This window comes from Protopterus annectens, chromosome 7.part0 (genome assembly GCF_019279795.1).
Source record: "Protopterus annectens isolate FY-2018-M chromosome 7.part0, PAN1.0, whole genome shotgun sequence".
NCBI classification, from domain to species: domain Eukaryota; kingdom Metazoa; phylum Chordata; order Ceratodontiformes; family Protopteridae; genus Protopterus; species Protopterus annectens.
Window position 1 is genome coordinate 681552157 of NC_056739.1, and position 21431 is coordinate 681573587.

Sequence of the window (21431 nt, forward strand, 5' to 3'; positions counted from 1 at the left end):
ATGCGTAATGCTGTAATGTGATAAGGTAGTTTGGTCTGTGTTCTAATCCCAATCCTGCCACATGTGTGTTTGTGTGTGTGTGAGTTTCCCGCTGCATGACAACAGTAAATTGCTTTTACACAATTCACTCTCCCTAGAATCCGTACAGCGTCTTTGCCTTTGATGCTGATGCCAGCAAACTAGACGTATGCCTGTGTGAATGCTGTGATCTAGTAATCACGGTAGCATGTTCTGTAAATGCGTAATGCTGTAGTGTGATAATGTAGTTAGGTCTGTGTTCTGATCTCACCCCTGCCAAGTGTGTGTGTATGTATATATATATATATATATATATATATATATATATATATATATATATATATACATATATGTAATGTATATAGATATAGATATGTATGTGGATATTAGCACTATTGAATGTGCTGCATTATCTGTACATGATCACCTTTGATGTATGTAAATCTGCTATGGATCTGTGACAGTGCACATACTGTGTGCTGTAGTGATCCTGGGTTATAGTTGTGTAGTGACCAGTTATTTTGTTGCTGGGTATTACAAGGGACATTGAAAACAATGATAGTACAGCACCTTTAAACGGTCGTGTGCACATCTCAGCAAAAGTCAGCAGTGGTTATTACTTTGGAGGATGAGTATTGCTCATATAACTATGTATTAACTGACAATACTATGCAAATGAGGCTAACATTACTGACTCACATTTATCCACAGGTTGTGATACAGATCCCAAGAATGTATGTGTATACATTGACAGGTGCAGGACTGGAATATTGTTGAATGCATGGAGGGGTGTCCATGGCCAGTAATGGCGATCTGTACAGCCTGGCAGGTATGGTCTGTGACTGTCCCACAACCTCCTGTATATGGCTGACACATGCTGAAACTGTGTACATGCAGACACACACACATAAAACAAACAGCTAGGGCTAACACATACACACACACATTGCATCAACATTTGGCCATGCAAACACTATTGTCCCTCACACACACACATACTTACATGTTGATTGGATGGCTCAATGACAGGCTCTGGAAAAGAAACACCATACCCTGTGCATGTGATGGCAATTGTGCCACCACCTGTAATGTGTAACATTGATGCAGGAACAGACTAACATGGTGCTGATGCACAAGGTGGCTTTATAGCACTGTATTAATGTTAAAATGTTGTTAACACAAAGTGCGATATACTTCTAGGTGTATGTAAGCAGGCATGATGCATTGCAGCTATGACCATCAATGTAGTATAGTTTACAGCACTATTAATTCTGAAGATTTATTATCCATCCATGTGCCATTTGACTGATGTGTGTAGTATTGGCAGCATGTGTTTCAGAGTGTGTAGCATGTGTGTGATGTGTGTAGTACAGATTTATACATGCTTACAAATGCATACACTGGCTTACACGACATTACACGGGCTTCAACATTCTTACACTAGCTTACTTGTTCTTCAACGCATGCACACGGGCTGACACATGCATACATGCTTACTCGGGCTTACAGGCGCACACAGGCGTGAACACACTGTAAGCAGGTTTGCAAGAAACTTCAGTGATATCCATGGCATACACCGTCCGTTTCCTGACCTTACCTAGGATAAATCATCATAACACACCTCTTCCACTGATGAGTAACTGACAACAAACATGTGACACACTGCTCCGATAAGATTACAGTGTTTTATACATACACACTCATGATGTCACCTATCTTCTACTCTGATAGTCCCCTTAACCTACTCTTACACTGTAGTGGCTTGGCCCATATGGCATGACAAATTGTGATTCACTATCCTCAGCCTCAAGTGCATTGGATTGCCTATTAATGCTTGGTTACATCTCTGACAGAGCACTTCCACACATAGCAACCAGTACTCAGTAGCCATGTTGTCTTCAGCTTGCCATTCACCTGCATGGCATAGTAACTTTTAACTAAAATTACAATTTGTATGTATATTTTAAATATTTTTCTTGTTTTGACAGCGCAGCGCATTTTTGCGTCGCTGCGCTACGCTTAAACATCAGAGATCGGGGGAGGACAAATAGAGTTTTACTAATTCCAATGGAAAAAATGCCACTGGCCTTATATTTGGCCATTGGCATGCTTCTTCAACTAAATGCATCCTTTATTTGCAGCTGACATTGCTCTATTTAGCTACTTGCAGAACGTAACTCGGTTAACATCCGGGTACATTTCTGCACATAACTCTACTCTTGCACGGACATCTTACTGTTTCATGTATTGCAAATTTACATAATTTGCATAGCTTTCACCTACAAATGGGGTAATTTGCATATCCTAACATTGTCCGTGCAACGTTCATTTTAGGGGCTGTCTTACACGCCCCTCCAGGATATTGCTGAATAGCTCGGCAGACATCTTGTCTTGCTCTGCTCTTACTCTACTCGTACATTCCAGCCAAGGTTCCATGAATCCTGGCCTAAGCTTTGCTGTGTGCTAATATGTCTATTTGTGGAGTATGCATGGCTGTAGGTATGTTTTTACCTGCTACGTCTTACATTTCTACAGAGCAGCACCCACTTTCATCATTTGTAAAGGTGACAGCCCTATAGGTACTATATATACAGCTGTGACATTTGACAAGTCAACACATACCTGCAGTCAATACTAAACTGACTATTTCAGCGCTTTTCATACCTTCAGATTTTTCTTGTAGTAGTATAGTCGATAATACTCTTTCCTATAATGTGTATCTGTTTCTGATACAAGATATATTATTTTATTACACCACTACACATAAGAAGAAATCACAGGCCAGCTACCATTACATTCCTTTTGCAGGACACACCCGCCCAGAGTGTTGTTTTCCTCACAAAAGCCAACAGGTGCTAATCAAAACATATTATGCTATCATCTACCTTATGTGTTTGCCGGTATTTGCACTTTCCGTCAGTGGCAGAACTCACATGCGAGTGTGGGAGACTGAATACTGTATCGGGGACACTGCATAACACCCTGAGGGACACATTTATTTTGTTTCTATTAACCTTCCACATTGACTATCACAGGGCATAAGTATTCATTCACAGTTATCGAGGTACATGCTTTTGACTTATACATGTTTTGTCATTTGTCATCACGTCTTTCTTCACACCTGTCCACCTAATATCACTAGTTCTGTACATTTATTTAGGACAGGGTACCTTCATAACTCTCAACTGTACACATTTTGGGTAAATGTCCAGAAACTTAGACTTATAATTGTGTTCCTTTTTTCATAATATTGTGCCTTTCTGGTAAATTAGTGGCAAGTCATTAAGGACTGTGCGGTTAGATAATAATGACAGACATTAATATTTTATAATTAATAACCCTCAAAACATTCATACTAATGAATTATTCATTATTCTATCAACGTTCTAACTTTGTAAGAGGAATATTTAAAATAGTCCCTATTTGTACTTATTTTAATATGCCTTTGTCCAGATGTCTTATTCTGAAAGGTTGAGAGGTATGTTTACCATCTTATTCATACGGATGTACATCCATGATAATCGCTTACATGGCACTGATATAAGTCCCTACGTCTTCCCCCAATGGTTTACACAATATCCAGTAGATGGGTTCTTCATTTTTGGAAGATATAGGTGTGTGCTATACCCACATAGGAATATTAATCACTCCCATGGGGCGGACCTAATAAATCTGTGCCAACCAACACCTAGGCACCTAGGCCCATTATTGCATACCCATGATTCCCATACCTGACACCCCTCCACAGTAGTCATAAGACATATTTAATGTGAGCGATAATAAAGTATGAAGACACTTCTAAACACTATTCACTCTCCACGTATCGGGACATATGTCATACATTCTGTCAACCCATGTGTTATTACCCTTGCACAAGCTACTGTTGCATGTACAGCTATATTGTAGCTGCGGATGTGACTTTCTTTGCTTCGATCATTACAGGACAGTGCCTGTAGTGGACCAATTTTTGGGGTCCTGCAAAGGACACCTATATCCATGTTTAAAGAGTAGAACTTGCAGATCTGGCACACTGGTACTTTCCGGGCAATTTTTTGGAAAGCAGCAGTGTATTTACCTTTCTTGCATGTCTGTATGTCTATCCATAATAGCTATGACATAACCTATTTATGTACATGTGTTATATCTACAACGACATATGTTTATTATATGTTTTATGTATACATCAATTAATGTGTTGTGTGTGTGTGTGTGTGTGTGTGTATATGGGTCTATATGACTTGGTCGACAGTTCATATGATCGACTGTTTATTTGGTCGACAGTTCATTTGATCGACAAGCATTTGCACCCTTCCCCAATGTTGTGTGACCCTGGAGTTGATATATATAGTTGGGGGGGTGGGGGCACAGCCCCCCCACATTGGGGGGTGTGGGGGGTGAAGCTCCCCACCTAAAATGCTTGTCGATCAAATGAACTGTCGACCAAATAAACAGTCGATCATATGAACTGTCGACCAAGTCATATAGACCCATATATATATATATATATATATATATATATATATATATATATATATATATATATATATATATATATATATGTCTGTACATTCTTTATTTCATATATTTATTTAGTTTAAGTCTGTGGATATATATCTATACACAAATATATATATCCATATATAGATATATAAATAACGTGTAGAAAACAGCATCCATTTGCTATGCTTTTAGCGGATTACACACGCGCAGGCGCACTTGCATATCCTTATTGTGGGTTACATATGTTTACTAAGTCTTTGTGCTTACGTGGGCTTTATAAATTGTGATGGTACCAGTAAAATATCTGTAATCCAGTTAACGGACATATGCAAAACACACGTTCACCTTTACATATTTAAATGTCTTTACAGCACAGACGCATTCATTACACTTTAAAATTATATGGGCTGTAGTCATAGTTGAACCGGGACTGCATTCACGTTGACCGGATGCTGTAACCACTATACTATTGGTGTTCTGACTCATTTATATGCATACCCATAGTACATAGCTACATTAACATACGACTCACAGCTTCACTTACAACACAGGCATCCATTCTCCTGCTGGGAAATACGCAGTACTACATATTACACATTCCCTATTCCCTACTGCTCTGGACCCAAGCTGCATATTTAATCACTCCAAGAATATGCAGAACTCCAAGGCTTATAGTCCTGGCACATACAAGTCTTTGATTGTCAGGGTGTTCATGTGGTGATCTGGGTTTAGGCTTGTCCACCTGGTGAACGGAACTGCCCTGACCAAGTTCAAATGTCAGACAAAGCACATGGACAGAATTTGTCCATTTTATAAATATTTACCTATGTTTACAGACACGGGTGTTTCGGCACCTGTCAGCAGCTTTTTATGTTGGCAATACATAATATGGGTGGGGGTGGTTACAATACATAATCCACGGTGAGGGGTGTTCCCATTCACATTTGACTATTTCCTGTATGCATTCATACGAGGATTATTATTTTGGACATGAATTAACTACAGGTATGCAGTAGTACAGTAAACAAATGTGAAGGTTTGTTACTGTAAATATGTACAGACCTCAGTAATACACTGTTGTTTTCTGGCAAATCAGTAGCTAATCATTAAAGACAGAAGTCAGAACATAATGACAGACAGTTGAGTTTCAGACTTCATACTCTTCAGGAAATTAATGCCAATGTACAAACTGTTATTTTATCAACTTTCTAAGTTTCTAAGAGCAATCTTTACAAATTGTCCCAACTTTTGGGCCTTTGTCCCACTTTTATTCATGGCTTTGTCCAGAAAACTTGCTCTCAGAGGTTGACAGGTATGGTCGGTCACACCTACACACACATTACTTGTCCCTCACACAGTAGATCAGGGTTATCCTGTTTACATCAGTGCCTTCATCACCCTTATACCATTTGCCACTATGCGAATGTGTGCAATATATTCTCCCACTTATTCGTGTCGGGACACGTGCGTCACGGGCAGGTGTTTGATCCTGGGTAGTAGGTTATGCATGACCACTTAGGACTGGACAGTGTTGTGCACCTCTAATGAACATTCCAACTTCTGTCCAGATGTCTACAGGACTGGACTTCGTGTCTTCCATTCTAATGTTTACACAGGCTACGTATCCCATGAGGGATATCCAAAAATTGGACCGATCCACAACAAGCGAAATAACGAACATCTTTTTGGAGTTACGAAAATGTCCTGAGGGCTTTACATGCAAGGGATACATAGTGTGCAATCCTGCAACCGCCTAGGGTGACACTACCTACTACATATGCGTAGTGGTCACTATGTGTAGCTATGGCTGCACCAAACCAGTAGGCCAAGTATGGCTGGATTTGGTGGACGTTCAGGTACGGGAGCGGGTTGTGTGATGTGGAGGGGATGCTGGGTAGTCCATTACGCATCCAGGTGTGTTGCATTTGTTATGGCCAGTTCCATCAGGACCAATCTGTGGGTATGTGCCGGTGACATATCTATACAGTTGTATCACACATTTCAATATTCATATGTTTGTGGATTATGTTCTACAGTATGGCCTGTCTGCTTGTATTGCAGCTGTTTATACATGTGTTTGTGTTTCTTATAGTTTCACCCGCTGCTCCCTCATACACCTCCGGTTCACCTATTCTGCATATGACACAGTATCGCCTTGGAGGATTGTACCATTACCCATCCACCCCACACACACAGATTCCTCACACCCCATACATCACTGCTTTGGTTGTTGGCCCATGACATGGCCAGCATAACACATTGAATACCCTACATGTGTCAGGTACCTGTATAGTTGTGTGGACTACCCTGCCATGTTTGCTTTCCACATGCTATACCTCACGCACATAGGTACACGCCCATACTTAACTTTCATTACATGGTTGGTATACCCGGGTACTACCCGTTCGACTGTGACACATCCTGACAAGTTTGGCTTGTACCGCTGACTTCCAGATTTTGGCAGCCTGTTGTACTCATTGGTTGGATGCCACCTTTTCCTATGTCCAGGATGGGATATCTTCCATACACATATCCGACTGTAGTGGACAACACCTCCCCACAGTCGACGGTAGGGTTGCCAACCTTTCAGTTGGCCAAAGTGGGACATTTTTGGTACAAACATCACATTTTACAGGCCGACACATACCCACGGTCAGTACACAGGATAGAACTTAAAATTCTTGCTTATGTAAAAGCTTATTCTTGTAGCATTTTAGTTGCTTATTCTGTTTCTTATAACATTTATGTAATTTAGATACAGGAAAACTGTTTAATGCAACTATTACATAACGTATAGGGAATCATTTTGTCCTATAATCTCAGGACATTTGCCATTTTTACAAGTTTTTGTCAGGACACAACTGCCCAAAGAGGGACTGTCGCTCGCAAAGTGGGACAGGTGGTAATCCTAGTCGACGGTATGGATAATACTGTTCCTTTCAGCCGACATGTGTCCTTATTGTTGTAGCTGTTTATATGCTCCTTCTGTTTCGTTTACATGCTTATTCTATTTCCTATCACATTTGGTATGTGACATGTGGACATACCTTTTGAATGTGACTATTACATGCCTTGTGGGATATGATTCGGACATACGGTCGCTAGATATCTACATTTCTCATGTATTTTGTTATGGACACATCTGCCCAGCTGTGTACCCTCCCTCACATTATGGGTCAGCTGGTGACCCTCACCATTGGGCTGGACGTACCTACTGGTGGCTCGCTAACATATGATGCATTTCACTTCCACTTGGTATGGCTATCTACACTGCGTTGGACTGCGGCCATACGGTTTTCCATGTCATTTGTTCACGGGATAGGGACCCGTTATTCCCTACTGTGCATTTGTGTTTGCTTCTTCACTTTGTTGATAAACGTTAATCAGAAATTTGACGAGGAACACAAATACTAGTGCTTTTCAGTCACTGGTAGCCATCAGGCTACATTCATTTTCATAGTCATCTATTATTATGCATTTCAGATATAAAAGTCTTAGTTGTTTAGCATGAATGGGTCAAAGGACACTATCCAGTCAATGGTAACACCTGCACATATTTAGTTATGCTTAGCTTGCATTGTAGGTTATATTCATCTAAGGAGACAAAATTCTTATATGAGATGTTGAGTACATGAAGTGAGAAGTTCTGTGTATTTTAACAGTGAATGAGGCTGAAATGGATTATAGTCTAAGTGCATTGGGAAAAATATTTAAATATCACATGGTCTTTCATCTCAGCCAGAAATGATGCATCACATGAGGGCTTGAAAGAAGTTTAAGTAATGTTTGCAGGCGGACACATCCCAATTATGGTTAAGATTACCAGCTTGTGTAAAGTTGGTTGCATTCTTTTATTTTTAGGAATCAGAAAAAGTTATCAAATATGTGTTTTTGAGCACTTTTTCCCCCTGCCTCATCCTATGGCATCTCTCCAGTGCTTAATATCAATCATCAGGCCTGCCAGACATTCTCTTATGCTCTTAGACTTTCTCAGATTAAGCTGGGGCAAGTGTTGAGCCTAAGCACATAGTCAGGGGTCTTGCCATCTCCTTTTGCCAGGTTTTTTTTCTTCTTCGATGGCTTATTTTGCTACTTCCCCTCCTTTGCAAGGCTGAGTGAATTTATTTCAAGGTGCAGCCATATGATGGAAACATCAAGGCATATCATCCCACCTTTGGAACACCTCAGCCTAGTCTGCCACCTTTCCACTTCTTGGACCATGCCTCCTCAAAGCTATGCCCCTAGCTTCACCAGAGATTCTTGCAGGAGATGTCAATATGCCCATCCCTCCTGGAACAGGTATCAGCATCCCCCTGCCTGTCCCTCAGACACACAAAATCCTAAATGTACTGGGGAAAGTGGGCTGTACTGTGGGGTTTAGCCCTCTACACCATGGAGTTGACCAAGAAGGTTATCAAATATGCAGTAACAGGGAAGGTGAACATAATCAGTCAGAAGCTATAAAAAGTTTAGCATGATCTCCAAGTTTTGCACATATAAGCCAGCCTGATCCATGACCATCTGATTACTGCAGAAGTCAGCTAATGTAATTACAATTGTCAGTGTGTTACACTGAAACACTAGTACGATTTGTACAATGAGTTGGATAAAGAAGTATAAGGTAACCTTATCAAGGCCAGAACTGCAGCTATGTTATCTGTCACCCTGTGCATTTCTCCAAACTGTCTCCTCTCTCAACTGTGAGTTTAGGACCAAAAAAAAAAAAAAAAAGAAAAGAAAAGAAAGAGATGCTTGCGAACCCACAACTAAGTGCTTGAACATGTCAACTGCCACCATAAATGTTGTATCAGCATTGCTAAATGCTGTTATTGCTCTAAGATTGCTGCCCCTTAATGTCTTGCACCAGGAGCAGCAGAGCCCTTTGGCCAGTCTTAGCTGTACCTCTGAAGAAGAATGGCTTTAATGTCATGAGATAAGTACTTTAGAGGTGCAAATGGGTATGAAGAATAACTGAAGTTGCAATTTATAGAGAGGGGTAAAAGAAGTAATCACATTGAATTAGAAATGTTAAAAGGCCAAGGTGAAGTGGTAATAGGGTGCTAGTATGGGAAAATGAAACAAGAGAGATGGAGAAGGTTCTATGTGAGAAGGTTGGGTTGGATGGAGTGATGTTCCAAAAGGAAAAGGAAATCAGTGCAAAGAGCCTTAAAGAAAGTATCAGAAGAAAAAAAGACAAAGAAATGCGTTGAAGAGCAAGAAAAGGAGACTGAATCTAGATCTCATAGGAATTTTCTTTTCAATAATCTTCAGTGGCCACTGTGACACAAAATGTTCTTACAGAAGTAATGAGAATAAACGATTATAACTCTGAACTGAAAAAGTAAGCCAGCAGCACTGCTTGGTAACACAATGCAGCTATTTTCAGAAGAAATTAGCTGACAAGGAGTGAAATAAGGAAAGAAAAGATATCTGAGAAATCCAGGCTAACATCAAGGATATTAACCTCCCCTTGAACCAAAATTCTATCCAGTAGGAGTAGCTTAACAGAAAAATCAACATTGGGGATATATTATAAAAGGTGAAAAGTATTTATTTACTTGTTTATTTATACAGTTTGTTAACTGGGATAGAGCACTGATCTCACTGGACCAAATTCAGTCTCTTTCCAGAATCCAGGAAAACATCCAATGCAAAGCATGTGTCATTAAAAAAAGGAGAAGCAACTACCTGTACTAGTTAGAGCTATGCATTAACCATGATCTGCAAGAAGAGGAAAGAAAAACTACAGATGTGGCCTATTTTAAGGACATATACTTGTGATGGATAAAATCATACACTTTGTTATAGTGATAAGACGCGATGGCTGATAGTAAGTCACTGTATCACATTCTGTGACATCGCATGACTGTCCATATTTATATTGTTGATAGGGGGTCAGTATTACTAAAGTTTTGCAATATTGCACATTATCACGATTAATGCTAGATTACCAGAATTTTCCATTTGTCTATATTACTCTACAAAATGTATAAGATACCTGAGTATCATTAAAGCACTTTTTATATAGGTTTCGTTTCTGTAGGTCTTTCTTAGGTAGAGATTATAAACAGTTAATATAAAAACAGATGTATGGATTTACTGGCAACATACACAATATAATATTTTTATTTTATTTTGCTCCCAGACAAAATGGTTTTATGTAGGGGATTAATTATTAGAGCAAATATTGCATTCATATTGGAGTTTTTAATCTTTGTTTCATTAGTTATGATATAATTACATGGTTTTCATTGTCACTAGAGTCAGTGTGAAGGCCACAGGCAATATGACAAGCAATAAAAGGAATGGAGAGAATCCTGCAGTGCAAAATCCTTTTGAAGTAAGATATCCCCTTTTATTTGATGTAAAAGTGCCTTCCATTTCATTCTTTCATTTTTTTAAACTGCCAAACAAGTTTTTGACAGATCAATACCCAAACGCAAGTACAGCAGGTGTTTTGACTGCCTGCTTTGAAAGGCTGTTTGAATGACATCTCAAAGAACTGCCTGTTGGCCTCATATCAATTTAAAACAAAACATGTTCATAAACTTCACCTCCCATTGGGCTCCAAGGACAGAGCTCTCCAAGATTCCCATGACAAGGTTCTCTTCAATGCCCATGAGAAGGAAAATAAAATAAAATATTTGTTCGATATGTGTCACTGATAGCTGAAACAATTTCAGAAAGTATGTGTCAGCAAGTTAAAAACACCTACAAGGTACAGAAACATTCTAATACAGGAAATTAAACAAAATTTCTAAAATGCTGTATGGGTTTTGTTTTCTGTTAGAATGCTATATAAACACATAGCTATACGCATGTGGAGAGCAAACATATTTTATCAGATGGCATTTCAGTTTTTAGTGCCTTAGCTGATATCAGTTAAGCAACAATATTTGTAAGATTTTTAAATCCATTCCCAAGCTAAACCCACTGTAACATTCTGAGTAAATAATGTGTTTTATCAAGATTGTCACAGTGCAAGCAATTTAGTCTGTGGCACATATGGTAAATTCATTCATTCTTTCATTGATTCATTCATTCTCTAGTTACCCAATTATCTGCTTGAGGGTCTGGAGGAATGTGGAGCCTATCCTAACACTGAATGGGTACAAGGCAGAGAAACCAGTCATAAAGAGCATGACAGCTCTTTGCATGACACAGACACATATATGTATATAAACATACACACACACACACACACACACATGCACACACACACACACACACACACACACACACACACACACATGCACACATGCACGCGCACACACACACACACACACACACACACACACACACACACACACACACACACACACACACACACACACACACACATGCATGCACATACACACACACACACACACAGACACACACACACACCCACACACGCGCACACACATGCATGCACATGCACACAGATGAACTATCGAACAATGATGCTGGAGAGCAAAGTACTATGAGGTAACAGCATTAATGGCTTCACGAGTGTGCTACAACTCCAGAAAAAAAAATTTCCCCTACTTACAGACCATCAAACCTCCCCTCAATCTGACATTACACGGTCTGAGATGAGCTGCCATAAGGATGTGTAACACTCTCACTGGCATCCTGGTAATAAGAACTTTTCTCATTTCATGGCCTAACCTCCTTCTTAAATAGTTGTGTTGTGAGCATTTCAATTAGAATAATGTCTGTTCCTACCCCCTCCCCTGTTATATATACAAACCTGTTCCTCTACATGCTCCAACAGGCACTATCATTCCTGGCTTATGTTTTCTTTCCAGTACCAGCTCCCCGTATTATGACAGCTCACTGTGCTGCAGCCAAAACCATGTTATCAGAGCATTACCATGGGCCTGGCAGGAGCCACCGTCCCTTACCCTCTATTGTCAACTGTACTTTATATACACTACTGCATACATATTTTTGTTAGGTGAGTAGTATTTCAAGTTGTAACAAAAAGAAACAAAATATGTAGATAATTAGCACAGGTTATGGGTTACAAAAGCATATAAGGTTTAACATGATTTAACAAATGTCACAGGCAAGAAAACCAATTAAATTTTAGCCAAAGTTCTTTGGCATACATTTAAAAAACAAAGATGAAAGAATGAGTAGCACTTTTGTTTCTGTTATTTGCATTTACCAGCATTTTTAAAATGAATCGTATCCAATAATTATATGCATTTAGTACATTTGTAAGAAGAGTTAAAAGAAAAGAAATAAAATAATAAAAAATACACGTAGATACATATCCTGGCAGCAATCTGTGTAATTTAAGATAGAGAATCATTCACTCACTCATTCATTCATAAAAGCAAAAATTCTGAAAAATTGAACTACTCTGCTTCTCAGCTTTGCTGTTCCATAATAACAAACTGCTTGTAAAGCCTTACATTTGCAGAACTAATTGCTAAAAATCAGTTGCATGCCTATTTATTCATTTATCTCATCAGGATCAGACATCAGAGGTGTATAGATGCAGTTCATAGGTTCATAGGTAAATACTAGGCTGTCTGCCCAAAGGCATTTATAAGCCTAGACAGAATGTGTTGGCTTTCACCGTCCCCTTAGATTAGTTCCCTGTGCTTCTGTCCAGCAGAGTCACTGAAGTGATCCCCAGGGTAAGCTTTCTCTTTCCCATCCACTCATCAAGGTTTCTCTTGAAGAGTGTTAGTGAGGAGCTCTGCCTAATGTAGATTGGAATCTTGTTCCAAAGCATGGGAATTCTCTGGGACAGGAATCTATCCCTCCAGGACATCCTATTTATTGTTGTGGTGATGTTTAGACCCCTAGAGCATGTGGCGCGAGGGGATAAGGTTTTCTTTAGGTGGAGCATGTCCATCAATTGTGGGTTGGACATGGCCTTGTATGTCAGGCAGGGATCACCTCTGAATAGGCGGTATGCAACTGAGTACAGCTGGAGTTTATTCAGTCTAGCTGCATAGGGCATCTGTTTGAGGCCAGGGATCCTCTTGGTGAGGTACTTCTGTGATCTTTTCAGCTGTTGCAGGTGTCTTGCAAGGTACATTCCAAATGGGGTGTTGTACTCTATGATGGGTCTGATGAGTGATGAGTAGAGGGGCACAATGACCTCTTTTGATGTGGATGCGAACCCTTTTGTGATAAGGTCGGCCACGTAGAAGGATTTTCTAACCACTTTGGCAATGTTATCAAAGGAGAGATTACTATCTACTTGGGTCCCCAGATCCCTTATTATGTCTTCCATATTTAGGGGACTACCACCTATGTGGTAGTTTGTGGGTACTTTGCTTTTTCCAAAGGGGATGACTATGCACTTTTTGGCATTTAGCTTGAGGCCATGATTTTGACACCAGGTATCTGTTTCAGTGAGACCCTTTTGGAGGATGTCTGTGTCAGATGGAGAGTCAATTATAGCCCCTAGTTTGCAGTTGTCTGTGAACTTGGTCAGCTATAGTCTTCCTACGCCTGTACCTCTGAGAAGTATATGCCGAATAGGAGGGGTCCTAGGACTGAGCCCTGGGGAATGCCACTTATAACTGGTTTAGAGCCAGACCTAGCTCCCACAACTCTTACCATGTGTGTTCTGTCCGTGAGCCAGTTTGTCAACCCATCTTGTGACATAGGGGTTTATGTTCCGGCTGGTGAGCTTGTCTATAATACCAGAATGGGGAATGGTGTTGAAGGCCTTTGCGAGGTCTAGGTAGGCTGTGTGTACCACATTTCCCTCATCTATAGCCTTGGTAACTGTCTCAAAGAAGTCCACCAGGTTTAGGAGGCATGATCTGCCCTTAACAAATCCAAACTGGGTAGGGTCCAGTGTTTGGAGGTTCCCAATATCCCTTTTAATGAGTTTCATGATGATGCACTCCATAGCCTTGCAGACCAAGCTAGTCAGGCTTATAGGGCAATAGTTCCTGGGGTCTGTTGTGGCTCCATCTTTGTGGAGCAGAATAACCATTGTTGTGCACCACTGTATGGGTATGTAACCTATGGAGAGGCTGAGTTTGAACAGTGTGTTTAGGTGAGGGGTTAGTTCGTCTTTGAGCTCATGTAGGACACAGTCTGGGACACCATCTGGTCCCATTTATGTTGTGTTTTTGGCTTTGGGGAGAGCTGTTTTAACCTGAGTGTCTGTGATTTCAGGGGCTCTACATTCTTCTGGTATGGTTATGGGCCCTTTTGGGGGTGAAAGGGGGTTGAAGTTTGCACTGAACCTGTCTGCCAGGATGTTGGCGATATCAGATGGTTCAGTGTATTATGTGCCATTCTGCACTAACTCCGAGCAGATCTGAGCATTGCCACTTAGATTTTTGACATAGCTAAAGAATGCCTTGTGGTTATCTTTGGAGTCCTTGGCAATTTTTCTTTCGAAGCTCGCCTTGGATGATTTTATGAGGGATCGTAGTTTCTTGCTGATACTGATCAGCAATGTCTTCCCTTCTTGGGATTTTACTCTTTTCTGTACTAGTTTCCTCCTTCTATTGTATAGCTTGTTTATGGCAGGAGTCCACCAGACTGATTTCCTTTTCTTGGAGAATTGAGTCTTGGTTTTGCTTGGGATAGCACAATCTATGCAATCTTGTAGGTGCCCATAGAATGCATTAGTAAAGGATTTTGCAGCTTGGACAGCATTATCCTTTAGCATGGGGTCTTTGAAACTTTCCACCTCAGTCTTAAGTAATGTGAAGTCTGCTTTTGGAAAGTTTTTCATGGTGGTTTCCTTGTCCAGGGGTGGGGGTGGAATGTGGATATCCAAAGTGATTTGTTTATGGTCATATCTAACCAGCGAGGAGCTGACCTCCAGTGTGGAGCACCAGTCGCCCATGATGGTGATGACCAGGTTCAATATGTTGTCACCGCTGGTGGGAGTGTTGACCAGTTGGTCCAGGGCATTTGAGTTTATATAGTCCAATTCCACCCACAAGGGCAAGCAGAATTATAAAAAAGTGAGTAACCACAAAGAACACTTCACCATCCAATGAAGAGCAAAAAACCATTTATTCCAAATACGACTAAGTGCTTTTACCAGTAATCTGACTTCTTCAGAGTCATTGTTTAAAATTCCCCATCCACTTTTAAACCATAAAATACACACCCATTGGATAAACCACCAGCCACCCTTCAATTAATTATACATGTCTCTTAAAAACATAGCCGATGTCCTATTAAACATAGAATATCTACAATATCATAAATATTAATGTGAAAAGGAATGATGTATTAATACAATTAATCTAAAATTCATGCTGTTAAATTATAATAACATAATGTCTAAATGTCAGTTAAATAACATCCAATATAGTGAGTTTTAAACACTAAACCTGTCAAAATTTAAAACTTTTAAAATTTGCTGAGATCTCAATTTAAGCAATGGTTTAAGTGAAATATTATCATTCAATCCAGGATACTTGCATGCATCTAATCTGATTTGCCATTCAGTCTCCAATGCCCCCACCTTACTAGCTGTGTCACCCCCCAGTTCGTAATCTACGACCTGTCCTATAATAAAAAACACAAACTTTTTAAAATTTTTACACTTAATACTGTGCAAATACAATGCATTGTTATTGCATTGTACCTTTATTAATAGATCTTACATGCTCAGCAACCCTGTCACGCAGCCTCCTTATGGTCTTCCCAACATAATAAGCCTCACAACAGGTACATGTCGTGACATAAACCAAATTTTTAGTGTTACAGTTACATTGACCAGGGCAGGGTAATGTATATTTATACCCTCCCACACACACATAGCTACTTTCATTGATAAACCTGCACCATCTACAAACACCACATTTCTTCATAGCAGATTTCAAATACTTCCTCCCCTTCCTTTCAAAGAGGCCTTTCAATTTCTCACCCCTACTATAAACTGCGACCGGATCCTTACCTAAAATTTCCTTCACTTCTTCACTAAAGGAACATTTCCAAGTGTCCCTGACAATGTTCATCAACTCAGGTGTCATGTTATTATATCTCATTGCAAGTCTTGCCTTATCGTTTTTGTCCACATTACTTGGATTGTTTCCTTCCATTAATGTCACCCCTACCTACAAAACTGGGGCATATTTATCAACCCTTTTCTTATATACCTCTCTTTTTATACTTAACAGTAATTTCAAAGGGTATCCACGGTCCAAAAACATACCAATAAGTTTGAACATCTCCATCTTAAAGGTAGCCTCGTCACTTACCAACCTTGATGTCCTTACCATCTGTCCCTTGATCACCCCCTTATGCTGATGCAAGGGATGACAACTACTGAAATGCAGCAGGGAGTTAGAATAATTTTCCTTCCTGTAGATGTTACCTTCAAAACCCCCCATTTTCTTACTAATAGTTAAATCCAAAAAATTGATCTCATCAACATTCCAAGAAAATGTGAATTTCAAAAACTCAGTTGTTTTGCCCAAATATTCAACAAATTTAACTGCAGATTGTTCATCTCCCTTCCATAAAATTAAAATATCATCCAAAAATCTATTGTACATTAAAATGTTGTCAAAACAATCTTTGGATGAAAAAATATGCTCCCTTTCCCAGGTGAGAAGAACAGCATTAGCAAAAACCGGGGCACATTTTGCTCCCATTGCTACCCCAGACACCTGTTGATATAACTCACCTTCAAAACCAATAAAATTATTCTTCAGCACCAATTCCATAAGTTTAAGAAAAAAATTGGCCTTCGATCCATTAATCAAACCACATTGAATTAATGCGTCATAGTACATATCTAAACCTACCTGATGTGGAATTATAGAAAATAAATTCACAACATCTATGGTTAAAAATCCAAACACACCTTCCAGTCTCAAATTGCTTAAGCCTATCAAGGCAATGCCAGGAATCTCTAAAAATATGCTCTACTCCGTTAACAACGGGTTTCACATTGATGTCAATGTATGCTGCCAGAGGTTCAGTCTTAGAACCCCTGGCAGACACAATCGGCCTAAATTGTAGCTTGTCGGTTCCTTTGTGAACTTTTGGGATACCGAACAAAGTAAGCATCTTTGGATAATTCACTGTTAAAAAATCAAATTCCACCTCATTGATTGTACCCTGAAATAAGGCATCATGCAGAAATAAATCAATTTTGGTATATGCCCTGTTAATTTCATTTCTCGAAACCTGAACATAAGTATCATCATTATTCAAAATGGCACTAATCTCAGATATGTAGTCTATTTTAGACATAATCACCGTACCTCCCCCTTTGTCCGGTTTCATAAATCTGTATTCACCAGTTTTCCTAAGGGAATTCATTAGCTCCCACTCCTGCTGTGAAAGATTGTCATCAGCCAGACAGAAACTGTTCAAACTCCTCCTAAACTGCTGTTCTACTGTTTTCTCAAACAACAGTATATCCAGATTAACAGGGGGAATAAACAAACTTTTCTTTTTTAGCTCATATGTACCTACACCTAACCCTGCATCTCTTGTATTATTAACTTTCCCATTGAGTGCAAAAAACATCTTTAAGTGCAGTTGTCGAGTAAAAAACTTAAAATCAATAAGCACTTGAGCTATGTCCAGTTTGAACATGGGTACAAAGTTCACACCTTTACAAAATAGCTCAAAGTAGGTGTCACTAATAACCAAATCAGTGTAGTTGTAAATGCAATAGCCTTTCTTTTTCACTATTTGGTGGTTAACTCCTTCAATAACCTCTATCCTTTCCTTTGTACTAACAATTTCAGGCAAATCATCAACATTGCAGTTTTCAACATGTTCTATTTCATCATTAAAAACACAAGTTAGTATATTAGTAGAATCTGAACACTCAAAATGAATAGGCAAATCATTGTTCCACATAATCAATGCATCATTGTCATAACTCCTACTACTAGAAAAATCACATGTCGCGTTGCAAAACTCGTCCCTATTTACACTTAAATTAACATTTTCATTTTCATTGACGTTAAAATTTAATATCTCCCTCCCCTGTTCCTCCCCCGAGGATTGTAAACCCTCTGTGAGCCCCCCATTGTTCTGTCCCTGTTTTGTATCCTCTCGGATCTCCGTGGTCCATTGTCCATTTCTAAAAAATCTTCACCCATCAGAGGCTCATCAGTATTGTCAATTTCATCAAAGTTCTGCATTATATTTTCATTTTCCTTGATAATACTATGCTGTTTTACACCAGGGGGATATGCACTTTTATTTTTATATTCAAAAGTATCCCTCTCAAGTTTCTTTTGCTTCAACGCCATATTTTTAGCAACAAAAGACTCAATATTTTTGAATGCTCTTTCCATATTACTTTGATAATGTTCGTATAACAAATCAGAGGTAATACTCACATATAGTCGACCAATTTGTTCTTTCAGGCCCATCAGCTTTACCTCGTTATTCTTTAAAATAATGTCAAGCATATCCATTCCCGTTTTATTATATAACTCTACCAACTCGTTGAAAGCCACAGAACCCTCGTCAATTCCCATTAGCCTCTTCCAAATATGAAGGCCCTTGGGAACTTGATTCAATTCCTTAGATTTCTTCAGAAACAATGTATCTAGCTGGATAGCATGGTATTTTATACATAGTTTCTCGTACTGAGAAACCTGCTCCTTTAGGCTTGGAAACAAATGAAACCCAGTGTCACTTGTTAACGTTTCACCAAACAATGGTGTCTGGAACCAGGAAGTGAGGTCAAAACGCCTCTCTGATGATCTCCTGTTCGAGACCTCACGTGCCGCCGTGTTGTGCGTATTGTTAGAGTTCCGATGTTGTGAACTAACAGTGCCAGCAAAAGTGTTACTCCCTGAACGCTGTCCTAATGGAATCGAACTTGGGGGAGAATGTAAAGTTAGTAAGCGTACCTCTGAGTCGGTTGGACTGACCGGCGACCCACTAGGAATACCAATATTGTCTGCTTGCTTCTCAGCACATACTTTAATTAATTTGTCCACAACGGTGGCCAGTTCCTTCAAAATCACCTCCATCAATATAGGCTCTCACTCGACTTGGAAGCAAAGTTATTCCAGCGGTAAAACAAATGAATATAGTCCAATTCCACCCACAAGGGCAAGCAGAATTGTAAATTGAAAGGCCTCTTTGAAAGGAAGGGGAGGAAGTATTTGAAATCTGCTATGAAGAAATGTGGTGTTTGTAGATGGTGCAGGTTTATCAATGAAGGTAGCTATGTGTGTGTGGGAGGGTATAAATATACATTACCCTGCCCTGGTCAATGTAACTGTAACACTAAAAATTTGGTTTATGTCGCGACATGTACCTGTTGTGAGGCTTATTATGTTGGGAAGACCATAAGGAGGCTGCGTGACAGGGTTGCTGAGCATGTGAGATCTATTAATAAGGGTGATATACACAATGCATTGTATTTACACAGTATTAAGTGTAAACATTTTAAAAAGTTTGTGTTTTTTATTATAGGACGGGTCGTAGATTACGAACAGGGGGTGACACAGCTAGTAAGGTGGGGGCATTGGAGACTGAATGGCAAATCAGATTAGATGCATGCAAGTATCCTGGATTGAATGATAATATTTCACTTAAACCATTGCTTAAATTGAGATCTCAGCAAATTTTAAAAGTTTTAAATTTTGACAGGTTTAGTGTTTAAAACTCACTATATTGGATGTTATTTAAGTGACATTTAGACATTATGTTATTATAATTTAACAGCATGAATTTTAGATTAATTGTATTAATACATCATTCCTTTTCACATTAATTTTTATGATATTGTAGATATTCTATGTTTAATAAGACATTGGCTATGTTTTTAAGAGACATGTATAATTAATTGAAGGGTGGCTGGTGGTTTATCCAATGGGTGTGTATTTTATGGTTTAAAAGCGGATGGGGAATTTTAAACAACGACTCTGAAGAAGCCAGATTACTGGTGAAAGCGCTTAGTCGTATTTGGAATAAATGGTTTTTTGCTCTTCATTGGATGGTGAAGTGTTCTTTGTGGTTACTCACTTTTTTACATTTGAGTTTATAAATTCTAGGAAATGTTGGGCAAGGGAGTTAGTACTTGAGTAGCTCTCCCAGTTAATGTTTGGGTAATTGAAATCACCCAATATCAGGGTGTTTGGTAGGACCTTTATATTTCCCAGTGTTTCCAGAAATGCGGAATGGGGGTCCTGGGACATGGTGGGAGACCTGTAGCAAGCTGCAATTTGAATTGCAGTTTTGCCCATTGTTAGTTGCACGTGGATGATCTCTGAAGCATTGTGCTGTGCCACTATCTTGGAGATGTGGGTATCCTTGATGAATATGGATACGCACCCGCCTTTTGTATTTCGGTCCGGGTTCTGTGGCCGAAATGTATGGTATGAGTTGTAAAACCACAAACTTGAGCCTAGACCAGTGTAACAATCACTAAAAAATAATAAAAAATACACTGCTGCAGCCAGATACATTTATTATAAACAGATCCACAAATTCAGATTGAACGCTTTCTTCCCTTTAGAATAGGGATTTCATCAGAATCTAGCACAACCTAACAAATTTCCCTTTAAATAATGAAATAATTATAACATCATACAATTAACTACATAAAGAGACACATTTCTTATACAAATTAAAATACAATGTATCATATATTAAAATTAAACAGCTAAAATTCTATGTTCTTTAATACAACCATGTATAAAACCATAAATATACAAGAATATAGTACTTTATAATAAAAAAATATGTATATAATATTTATAAAACCTAAAACTTATAAGTATGAATTATCTCGTGAAAGCTGCTTTTTTGTGTAACAAGGGCTTGATGAAAATCTTATCATTAAGTCCTAAATCTTGACTTGCCTGTAACTTAATCTGCCACCTTACCTGTCTTTCCTCAATGTGACTTCTAAAGTCACCTCCTCTTGGATTTTGCAACACTCTTTCTAATATAAGTTTGCTATAGTGTGAGAGGTAAGGTGGCAGATTAAGTTTCAGGCAAGT